This window comes from Erpetoichthys calabaricus, chromosome 5 (genome assembly GCF_900747795.2).
Source record: "Erpetoichthys calabaricus chromosome 5, fErpCal1.3, whole genome shotgun sequence".
NCBI lineage: Eukaryota > Metazoa > Chordata > Cladistia > Polypteriformes > Polypteridae > Erpetoichthys > Erpetoichthys calabaricus.
Window position 1 is genome coordinate 166,260,152 of NC_041398.2, and position 12,441 is coordinate 166,272,592.

General features: G+C 39.1%; 1 protein-coding gene across 6 annotated transcripts in view; it reads left to right on the plus strand.

The window, feature by feature from the left end:
• Window positions 1–12,441, plus strand: part of LOC114652027 (H(+)/Cl(-) exchange transporter 3) — a 183,311-nt gene that overhangs the window by 125,720 nt on the left and 45,150 nt on the right. The window lies entirely within an intron of this gene.

Genomic DNA, 12,441 nt, shown 5'->3' on the forward strand with positions numbered 1-12,441 from the left:
AATTTAATGTCAGAAAATGTAAAGTATTACACATAGGAAGTAATAATGTTAGGTTTGAATACACAATGGGCAGTTGGAAAATCGAGAGTACACCTTATGAGAAGGATTTAGGAGTCATAGTGGACTTTAAGCTATCGACTTCCCGACAGTGTTGCCATTAAGAAGGCTAACAGAATGTTAGGTTATATAACACGGTGTGTGGAGTACAAGTCCAGGGAGGTTATGCTCAACTTTTATGATGCACTGGTGAGGCCTCATTTTGAGTACTGTGTGCAGTTTTGGTCTCCAGGCTATAAAGAGGACATAGCAGCGCTAGAAAAGGTCCAGAGAAGAGCGACTAGGCTGATTCCAGGGCTGCAGGGGTTGAATTATGAGGAAAGGTTAAAAGAGCTGAGCCTATACAGTTTAAGCAAAAGAAGATTAAGAGGTGACATGATTAAAGTGTTTAAAATTATGAAGGGAATTAGTACAGTGGATCAAGACTGTTATTTTAAAATGAGTTCATCAAGAACACAGGGACACTGTTGGAAACTTGTTAAGGGTAAATTTCGCACAAACATTAGGAAGTTTTTCTTTACACAAAGAAAGATAGACACTTGAAATAAGCTACCAAGTAGTGTGGTAAACAGTATGACTTTAACCTTTTAACCGCCAACTCCCTAAATATTCCCCATGCCAGGAGAAATCTGAACAATTTTCGTTTTTTTACTTTACATTTATTCAAGCAGTATTTACCTGCTGAAATACCTGCTGAAATGTTTCAAATAAATGGTCAATCAAAGGACGTAGCTTGAACAAGCGGTCACGGTTTGGATCTTTCATATCTGGCTCAGATAATGGGCAGCAGTCCAGTTGAGATGGTGGGGATACACCCACTCATCGCCATCATCCGATGCGTTGTCATTCACAGTATCATGCAGCGCACGTTGCTGATCATCATTGTCGCTAAAATCTTCTTCAGAACTGCTACAATCATGATCAGAATTATTGTCCAAAATCGCCTGCAAAACCTCACTTGAAGTCAGTTTACGTTTCGCCATATTCACAGCTTTCACTTTCGAATCACATCACGTGATCGGCCAATACAAGCGCAGAGTTGTCGAAATACAACGTAGTAATAATACCCATGCCAAACTGTCAGTTATACTACGTGCCAGGCATTCACATAACCACAGGCAAATGTGCCAGATAATTCCGGCAGTAAGGCGTCAGCAATAAAGCTACGATGCCGGATATATCCGGCAGAGGGCGGTTAAGGGGTTAAGGACTTCCAAAGCTCGACTTAATGTTTTTTTGGAAGAAATAAGTGGATAGGACTGGCAAGCTTTGTTGGGCTGAATGGCCTGTTCTCGTCTAGAGTGTTCTAATGTTCTAACTCAATGTTTAGAATTGTCAATAAACCACCATTGTCTCAGCTGATTTAGTATTATTGCTCTATGGTAGTCATGCAGGTCTGGGATTGCCATACGTCCCATGGGACTGAGTCTTAACATATTAGATCTGCAGTCATATGAAAAAGTTTGGAAACCCCTCTTAATTCTTTGGATTTTTATTTATCATTGGCTGAGCTTTCAAAGTAGCAACTTCCTTTTAATATAGGACATGCCTTATGGAAACAGTAGTGTTTCAGTAGTGACATTAAGTTTATTGGATTAACAGAAAATGTGCAATATGCATCATAACAAAATTAGACAGGTGCATAAATTTGGGCACTCCAACAGAGATATTACGTCAATACTTAGTTGAGCCTCCTTTTGCAAATATAAGAGCCTCTAGACACCTCCTGTAGCCTATGATGACTGTCTGGATTCTGGATGGAGGTATTTTTGACAATTCTTCCATACAAAATCTCTCCAGTTAAATTTGACGGCTGCCGAGCATGGACAGCCTGCTTCAAATCATTCCATAGATTTTCGATGATATTCAAGTCAGGGGACTGTGACGGCCATTCCAGAACATTGTACTTCTCCCTCTGCATGAATGCCTTTGTAGATTTCGAACTGTCTTTTGGGTCATTGTCTTGTTAGAATATCCAACCCCTGCATAACTTCAACTTTGTGACTGATGCTTGAACATTATCCTGAAGAATTTGTTGATATTGGGTTGAATTCATCCGACCCTCAACTTTAACAAGGGTCCCTGAACTAGCTACATAGCCCCACAGCATGATGGAACCTCCACCAAATTTGACAGTAGGTAGCAGGTGTTTTTCTTGGAATGCGGTGGTGTTCTTCTGCCATGCAAAGTACTTTTTTTATGACCAGATAACTCAATTTTTGTCTCATCAGTCCAAAGCACTTTGTTCCAGAATGAATCTGGCTTGTCTAAATGAGCATTTGCATACAACTTGCGACTGTGTTTGTGGCGTGAGCGCAGAAAGGACTTCTTTCACATCACGCTGCCATACAGTTGTTCTTTGTGCAAGTTGCACTGAATTGTAGAATGATGTACAGATGCATCATCTGCAGCAAGATGTTCTTGCAGGTCTTTGGAGGTGATCTGTGGGTTGTCTGTAACCATTCTCACAATCCTACGCAGATGCCGCTCCTGTATTTTTCTTGGCCTGCCAGACCTGGGTTTCACAGCAACTGTGCCTGTGGCCTTCCATTTCCTGATTACATTCCTTACAGTTGAAACTGACAGTTTAAACCTCTGAGATCGCTTTTTGTAGCCTTCCCCTAAACCATGATACTGAACAATCTTTGTTTTCAGATCTTTTGAGAGTTGCTTTGAGGATCCCATGCTGTCACTCTTCAGAGGAGAGTCAAAGGGAAGCACAACTTGCAATTGACCACCTTAAATACATTTTCTCATGATTGGACACACCTGTCTATGAAGTTAAAGGCTTAATGAGCTAATCGAACCAATTTGGTGTTGCAAGTAATCAGTATTGAGCAGTTACATGCATTTAGATTTTTGCACAGCCAGTTTTTCACATTTGATTTAATTTCATACAGCCAAATTCTGCTTCACTAAAAATTTTTGTTCGGAAAACACCCCAGTACTCGGATGTTCCTAGGAAATGAAAGACATACCACGGTTATTTTTTTTGTTAAAATTAAATTATTATGCAGGCTGAGAGGGGTTCCCAAACTTTTTCATATGACTGTATTTATTCTGGGCTTACTGCTTTTCCAAATAAAGTTAAATTAGGGCTGTCAAAGTTAACGCGTTAATAATGAGTTAACACACTCTAACTATAACGCCGTTAAAAATATCAGTGCCGTTAACGCAGGTTCTTTTTGACCCTGCGAAATTCCCTTGGATCAAGCTGAGCCTGCAAACTGAATGCATGTCACTCTAGCCTTCAAGTTATTTCTCATAAAAGTCACTCCATATTCCTAATTGTTGCACAATGGAAAAAGGTCCATTAAATGGGAAGTTCAGTTTCAAAACTTTGCCTGATGGCTCACTCGATAAAAAATAAGGTTGTGTGTAGTTACTGTAAAGCTGAATTTAGTTATCACCGGAGTACAAGCAGCTTAAAATGTCACATGCAAGCCAAGCATCCATTTTACACTAATAGCATTAGTCCGGGTAATATGCAACAGACCACGCTTGACAGTGTTTGGCAGAAACCAATGGATGCGTCAACCTCCAGCAAATTAACGGTAGCAATTGCTAAATTTATTAGCCACAACATGCAGGCCGATTTACATAGTGGAGGACGAAGGTCTGCACGACATAATTCGGATCGCGTCCAATGACCTAACTTATGAATTACCCTCGAGAGCCATAGTCGTAACTAGTATACATGAGCTGTATGATTCGGAGAGGGCAAAACTAGCTAAGGAGTTGGAGTTCACGGAGACAGTCGCCCTTACTGGTGACTACTGGACATCACTTGAAAATCATAGTTACCTCGGGGTTACAACCCGTTATATCGATGAACAGTGGAAACTGCATTCACATGCTTTGACGGTCATGAAAACATCAGAGAGACATCATGCCGAAACATGTGCTGAACATTTTATGGATGTAGCAAAGCAGTGGAACATTGAGAATAAAGTAAGCACACTCAGTACAGATAGTGCACGAAATTTAATTTCAGTGGCGAGACAGCTGCCTTTTGAACACTTGCCATGCATTGCGCACAGCGTTCAACATTCTGTCACAATGTCTCTGTAGAATAGTGCATTTGACGGCGCATTTTCTAAATGCCGAAAGGTGGTGGGGTACTTCAAGCACAGTCCATCAAATACTGCAGAACTTAAGAAACAGCAAGTCGTGCATGGCCTGAAGACTGAGACACTCGTACAAGACTTGCCGACTAGATGGAACTCCACTCTGGAGATGGTGAAGCGTGTGTGAAGAAACGAACAACCACTAAGAGATGCACTAGCCCTACATAAAACTAACGCGGTTATGCCAACAAATGCTTAGCTGGAGAAACTTCAGAAGCTGGAGGCATTGCTCGAGCCCTGCAGGTAATACACCCATTTTTTTTTGTCTTCTAGCAATCTCGCACACTGTTATTGAAATATGTGCATCTCCATCGATCATTAAGTACTCATAGTTGGGAGTGTGGAGTCTCTTACTTTAGTGGCAGGTTCTTTTTTCATACTGTCGGCTATTTGGCCAGTCCTTTAACATATGGTTGTCATAAGTCGGATTGATGTTTATACCATTTTGTATGTAGTAAATATGAGTGGACCAAATTTTCTGAAGGGATGTTCATCTTTTGTGATACAGTACACAATGTTCACTTTGATTTTAAGAACCTCCTCATTAACTTTTATTTTTTTTGTGTGTCATTAGCAGCAATTGCAGATGACGACATGTCATGTGTTGATTTTTTTTTTTTTTGTATTTTTTTTTGTTTTCTGAAAACCTATGCTTATATGTTATTTCATTTTAAAATCAGGTTTCCAGTAATGTACGGCATTGTGCCTGCCAACATTTCTCCCGATGCTTATTAGTACCTGCAAAACATTGGATTGATCATAAAAAAAATACAGGGAAATCTTTTAGCCACTGTGTGTTAAACTGGTATGTTTTTTGTGTCAGATAATTGGATTGGGAGGGGGGCTTCTCATCCTCTACTCATTGCCTATTCTCTCCTGTGAATATTGTGATATTACATTACAGTACTTCCATTACTGAAGAAGATGATCTGCTGTGGCAACCCCTAACGGGAGCAGCCGAAAGAAGAAAACATTATAGTACATCCGCAAAGAATGTTTTTAATTGCAAATTCGATAAAAAAAAAAAAAAAAACACAGCTGAGGTGTGGTAATTGATTGCTGGCATCCTCAAAGAAGAGATACAGCAACCAGTGCAAGCTGCAACATCAGAACCCCCAAATAAGAAAGCATCTCTGTTAGTGGCTTCAGAGTAGGAATCTGATGAGGAGGAGGAGGACTGTATTCAAAAATGTCAGGAGCACTATAAAGCATAGCTTGTCATCAGCATGGAGGTTTGCCCCCTAAAGTGGTGGTCCACACATGCTCTGATATACAAAACGCTAGCTTGCCTTGCCTCTAAGTACAGTACTTGGCAACACCTGCCACAACAGTGCCTTGCAAGAGGTTGTTTTCACTCTTTGGGCATATTATGCAGAAAAAGCGAGCTGCCTTGTCCTCTGGAAATGTGAGCAAACTTTTATGTTTAAGCAACTGGCTTGGTTTAATAAAGTAGAAATAGTGTATTATTCATAATAATCCTAAAGGCCAATCTGCTGTTTCTGCTGAGAAACTAACTTGGCTAGCTAGTTTAACAATTTTGAATCGTATTCTGTTTATAAAATCCTGTTTCTGGAGTTTTTGTATTGCTTTTGAGTGAGATTTATAAAGCATTATTGAGAAATACATGGAGACTGCAGTATGAGACTACATGTCTTAAATATATGTCATCTGTTTTACAATATAAGTCTAATTGTTTGTTTTCTATGTTCAGTATTGCACAGCCCTAGAGTATCTATATATATATATATATATATATATATATATATATAAAATCCCTATGTGCGTCCAGGTGTCCGTGTGTGGGTGTCTTCTGATGAAGTGCGCATGTGCGGGGCACGGTGCAAAGCGCGATATTACTGTCAGAGAAAGTTAGAGGCGTTTTACGGAAATACAAACCAGTATTACTGCGAGAGGAAATTAAAGGTACACAATACAGTGACGCATATTACAGCCACATACAAACCAGTATTACTGTCAGAGGAGATTAAAGGCATGTTACCGACGGGCACGCCTGTATTACCGGCAGAGAAAATTAAAGGTATATTACGGACGTACAAGACAGTATCCTTCAATAAGGGCGCGCACAAAAAGGCGAGCCTCAAAAGGGCGACCTCAATTGGGCGCAGCCAATAAAGGCGCGCGTAAATAAAGATCTGCACCTTTGTTGCTCTTCACATATTCCAGAGCCATTTGAACTAAATTATCTACAAACGCCTTTATTTGCCCTTTTGAAGCTCACCTTTTTGTGCGCACCCTTATTGAATAGAGCCGTACAAGACAGTATTACTGTCACAGAAAATTAAAGACACACAATACATGGCGGCAGCCCACGAAGAGCGGTCAGCTCAGCAAGTAAACATCAACAAAAGAAAGGCTGAAAGAGAGAAGAATACGACCAACAAAAAGAATGAGGTCAAAGTCCCTTGCCATTTAATATAGACTGCTCCTACTAATGTTTATGCACTACTGTTCTAGCGCCCGTTATTGTAACGGCTAAATGACTAGTGAGTGAATAAAGCCTCCTCACAGTTGAAGCTTTCTCTTTATTTCCTCTTGTTCCAGTCACCTGAACACATGAAGTACATTTATATGCTATTATGTTGTGTCTATTTTTCTTAATATGGTCTGATTGGACTTAAAAATCTTTGTGGTAAAATTTCAACATTAAAAATAAATACATCTGTCTCTCTGTCCATGTGAAACAACTCTGCTCCCAGTGGAGCAATTTTGTTGAAACTTGGCAAACTTATTCTTCAAAGAAATATTTGAATAGTTTAACTTTCATTGAGATCTCAAAATGTGCTGTACAAAGCTTTGACATTTCTAAACCTCACATTGAAAAGCATTGAAAAGATTTGCAGACTTGTCCATCCTAAAACTGAGTAACATTCTGTGCGACTTCAATTATGGATTAATATAAAAATTTAATTCAAGGGAGATCATTTTCTATATTTTCTTCTCATATTTTTCTGATGACAGCTTCCAATGGCAATACGGATTCCCAAAACAAATCAATGAAATGTTTCGGCAAGTAGTATTTTTTGCACCATAAGACGCACCTGACCATTAGACGCACCTAGGTTTAGAGGAGGAAAACAAGAAAAAAAATATTCTGAACCAAATGGTGCACTAATATGTTTAATAAAATATAGCAGAATAATATTTCAACCATGTAAATTCAACAGCGGTATTAAGAAACATCATCACTGTCATTAACAAATAAGGAGAGACTTTAAGGTTCAAGCATTCTTCTAGTTTTATGGAAACCTCAAGAACTCCTCATCGCTAGTGTCAGAATTTATTAAGCTCAGTTGCTCACAATCACTTTGCAGCATCACGTACCTATCATCACGCGACATAACCTGTCCAAAGCCACCAGGGGACAAAGCACGTTTGGACCAATGCTCCCTGAAGTTATATCGCCAGTCTAGTCCCATCTATATTTGTAATGCCACAAAGCCCTTCATCTCGTGTTTTGTTGTGGGTTTCCAGTTTGAAAAATGAGAATGCGGTGCAAGCACAGCCCTCGATTCAAGAAATTGCTCTGCATACCTGTTTGTCTTGTCTGACAGTAGCTGAAAGGCAGCTTCAGGAAAGAACAGCCTGAAGTAGTCCAGCGGCTGGTAATCTATCGAGTCCAGAGTCCAACTCAGTGATAATGCGCTTCGCTCCCTCATGAGATGTAGACGCTATCTTGCCTTTGTTTATATTTGTTTAGATTTCGCAACTCACTCACACGGAAGGATTAGATGCCGAGTCAATGAGTCTAACATTCCTCCAAGCACAGAGGGAATGCCTGTAACGTAACAGTGAGTTTTGTCGCCCTCTAGCCCTGGATGTCGACTTTTGTCAGGTATTACACATCATGGTCTGTGATGCAATATTCGCACCATAAGACGCACAGACATTTCCAACCTTCTTTTGGGGAAAAAAAAGTGCGTCTTATGGTGCAAAAAATACGGTACATAAGTATCGTGCTGCTTGAGGAAAGTTAGTAAAGACATAAAAGTAAAAAGTCACTTATCTTGTGTTCAGTATTTGTTATACTAAATACAACCTCATGGCTGCATTATCTGCACATTATAATGATCTAGTATTTCTCTGACACAATAAATTATTGGCAATGCTTGAGCTGAACTATGCCATGGTCTGAAGCAACCAACAGTTTCACGTTGAGACTTGAAAGAGACTTGTTTATTTTCAGAATTTCAACCTACAATTGTCCAAGTTGCCTACCGAAGTAATTTTCTTACTCTGTAAGTAATCTTCCAGAGCTTTATGGTGAATTATGTGTCTTGGTCATTGCACATATATATTTTTTTTAATCTCAGGTTTGTGATTAACTGTTGTGTATGTTGATGTAACTTACAATTGGAGAGTCACAAAAATTGCAGTCATATTCTTTGTATGTATGCATACGTGGACAATAAATCTGATTCTGATAAACACTGTTAACAAGGCAGAACAGCAAAAAGAATGGAGGAAGTAAGCATGGAAAATTAAGCTGCTGTTACTGTGTGAAAGGAGAAAATTGTGCTTTTATTGGCTATTGTGTTCAGGATGGTCAAATATAAAAGTTCAAGTATTACAAATTGAACGTGTTTCAGTAACATAAGCTCAAAAACCAGGCTTCGAAGAGGATGATTTTGCTATAGATATTTGAATAGAAACCCATCCAGGGCTGATTTCTGCATTGTACGTAATGCTGCAGGGAGAAGCTCCAGCCCCATGTGATTCCAAGATGGATTAGATAGTCTTAAAAGTGAAAGAATGGAAGTTAGGTTACGTATAACTGATAGATTGAGAGTGGATGTTTTCATTACATAGGTGATTCTTACAAAGTTAAAGTGAGCAGGACTTAATTCACATTAAAAAGATAAAATGAGAATATGCACTGTTGTGCATTATTGGTACGAGTCCTGAGAGGAGTATTGAGCACAATAGAATGAGAAAGTTCAACAACGTTATTTCAAGAATTCCAGTGGGCTAATGATGAGTGAGCAAGAAGTTAAGACACAGAAGGGTATAAACATTAAAACTTACTATTTTCAAGGAAGATTAGCGCTCTTAATTTTTTTGCAATGAGCAGATCTTATGGCAGAATTAAAACTTTTTCTTGTTAAATTAATGAAAGATCTAATTGATTGTCTAGAATACATTTGTGTGGTCTGCTTGACATTCAAGACATGGTAAATACTTATTTTTCAGTTGTGCTTTTAAGTACTACATTTAAACTTAAAGAAATATTCAGGTCATTTAAGAAAATGTTTCAGTATTTGTTAACAAGAGTAATAAATTGAAATGGGAAACAATGTTTTTCAAGTAACCTCCTGCAGTCTAATGATGTTCTGTTGGGTTGACTAGTGTCTCCACTTTGTGATGATATGGTTGGGGGCAGAATCATTCAGGATCAATTTCTACTTTGTACTTGTTGCTGGCCCCTTTGTGACCCTGACCAGTTAAAAATTTGTGAATAGAAAATTATGGTTATTATATAATTTTATCTGTTTCCAAATTATTCAGTAAATATTACTATCTTTAAAATGTTATACATTTAATGTGTTTTTTGATTTTTCCACTGTGAGATATATCTATAAACATATTAACCATTTAACAGTTAACATACACTGTAGCTGCGTGCGTTTGAGGGTTTTTAAATAGTTCAAAATAGTTCAAATGAGGCCACCAGACAAGCATTCCAGCAATTAGCATGACTGAGGGAAACTTATTCTGATATTCTGCTTGAGGATTAAGTATCTAGGTTACATTTCTTAAGGTTTCTATATGTTGTCTCCGCATCAATGTACATAACGGTCAGACAACTACAGTGCATCCGGAAAGTATTCACAGCGCATCACTTTTTCCACATTTGCTATGTTACAGCCTTATTCCAAAATGGATTAAATTCATTTTTTTCCTCCGAATTCTACACACAACACCCCATAATGACAACGTGAAAAAAGTTTGAGGTTTTTGCAAATTTATTAAAAAAAAAAAAAAAAACTGAGAAATCACATGTACATAAGTATTCACAGCCTTTGCTCAATACTTTGTCGATGCACCTTTGGCAGCAATTACAGCCTCAAGTCTTTTTGAATATGATGCCACTAGCTTGGCACACCTATCCTTGGCCAGTTTCGCCCATTCCTCTTTGCAGCACCTCTCAAGCTCCATCAGGTTGGATGGGAAGCGTCGGTGCACAGCCATTTTAAGATCTCTCCAGAGATGTTCAATCGGATTCAAGTCTGGGCTCTGGCTGGGCCACTCAAGGACATTCACAGAGTTTTCCTGAAGCCACGCCTTTGATATCTTGGCTGTGTGCTTAGGGTTGTTGTCCTGCTGAAAGATGAACCATCGCCCCAGTCTGAGGTCAAGAGTGCTCTGGAGCAGGTTTTCATCCAGGATGTCTCTGTACATTGCTGTAGTCATCTTTCCCTTTATCCTGACTAGTCTCCCAGTTCCTGCCACTGAAAAACATCCCCACAGCATGATACTGCCACCACCATGCTTCACTGTAGGGATGGTATTGGCCTGGTGATGAGCGGTGCCTGGTTTCCTCCAAACGTGACGCCTGGCATTCACACCAAAGAGTTCAATCTTTGTCTCATCAGACCAGAGAATTTTCTTTCTCATGGTCCGAGAGTCCTTCAGGTGCCTTTTGGCAAACTCCAGGTGGGCTGCCATGTGCCTTTTACTAAGGTGTGGCTTCCGTCTGGCCACTCTACCATACAGGCCTGATTGGTGGATTGCTGCAGAGATGGTTGTCCTTCTGGAAGGGTCTCCTCTCTCCAAAGAGGACCTCTGGAGCTCTGACAGAGTGACCATCGGGTTCTTGGTCACCTCCCTGACTAAGGCCCTTCTCCCCCGATCGCTCAGTTTAGATGGCCAGCCAGCTCTAGGAAGAGTCCTGGTGGTTTTGAACTTCCTCCGCTTACGGATGATGGAGGCCACTGTGCTCATTGGGACCTTCAAAGCAGCAGAAAATTTTCTGTAACCTTCCCCAGATTTGTGCCTCAAGACAATCCTGTCTCGGAGGTCTACAGACAATTCCTTTGACTTCATGCTTGGTTTGTGCTCTGACATGAACTGTCAACTGTGGGACCTTATATAGACAGGTGTGTGCATTTCCAAATCATGTCCAATCAACTGAATTTACCACAGGTGGACATCTCAAGGATGATCAGGGGAAACAGGATGCACCTGAGCTCAATTTTGAGCTTCATGGCAAAGGCTGTGAATACTTATGTACATGTGCTTTCTCAATTTTTTTATTTTTAATAAATTTGCAAAAATCTCAAGTAAACTTTTTTCACGTTGTCATTATGGGGTGTTGTGTGTAGAATTCGGAGGAAAAAAATGAATGTAATCCATTTTGGAATAAGGCTGTAACATAACAATATGTGGAAAAAGTGATGCGCTGTGAATACTTTCCGGATGCACTGTATATGCCATTAATGCCTATCTGTCTAACAGTTCATGTTTATTTCTAGCTATCTAACTTCAATCTAAGGATTATTCTACTTTCACACAAAGTAAACATTACAAACATTCCATTTTCTTTATCTTATAGAGGTTAAACTGAATCTTCTATTAACTATGTTAAACTACATTATGTTCAAGTTCAAAACTAAGGTAAATCATACATTTTATTTATGCAGCGTCTTTCCAGTGCTCGAAGCATTACACATTAAGTTAAAGGATTTGGCTCTTACATACACATTAAGATTGTTACATATAGCATTTCATCCTCCTGGATTTAAAATTGTGGAACGTTTTGTCATATTTAATATTGTAGAATAGTTTTTGTCTGTCAGTAAATTAATACTGTAGTTCAGAATTTAAAATTATTAAAAGAATACTCCACCCAAAAATGTTTTTCTTTAATATATTACTTACCCCATGCACTTTGTAATACGTGCTGAGAAAAATATTTGATCTCATGTTTGAGATTTCAGAATGAAGAGAAGTTAAGTTTATGACGTAATTGCAGCCAATAGTGACAAGTGCTTTACCATGGCAAACAATGTGAAAAATGTTGTGGAAAATAGAAAAAAGTATGTTACTTGTGTTGCATAACCCGCTTCTTTGCCATCCAGTCAGTTGCTCAAAATGTGCAAAATCAAGTTTTTCTTATAAAATATTGTTAGTTACTTCCGGATTTATAGGTGCAGACATAAACATGAAACCTCTAGACTCACGGGAATGACTTTTTCAAAATCCTGTCTCTCCCCCTCATTCATTGATCAAGGCTCCTGCC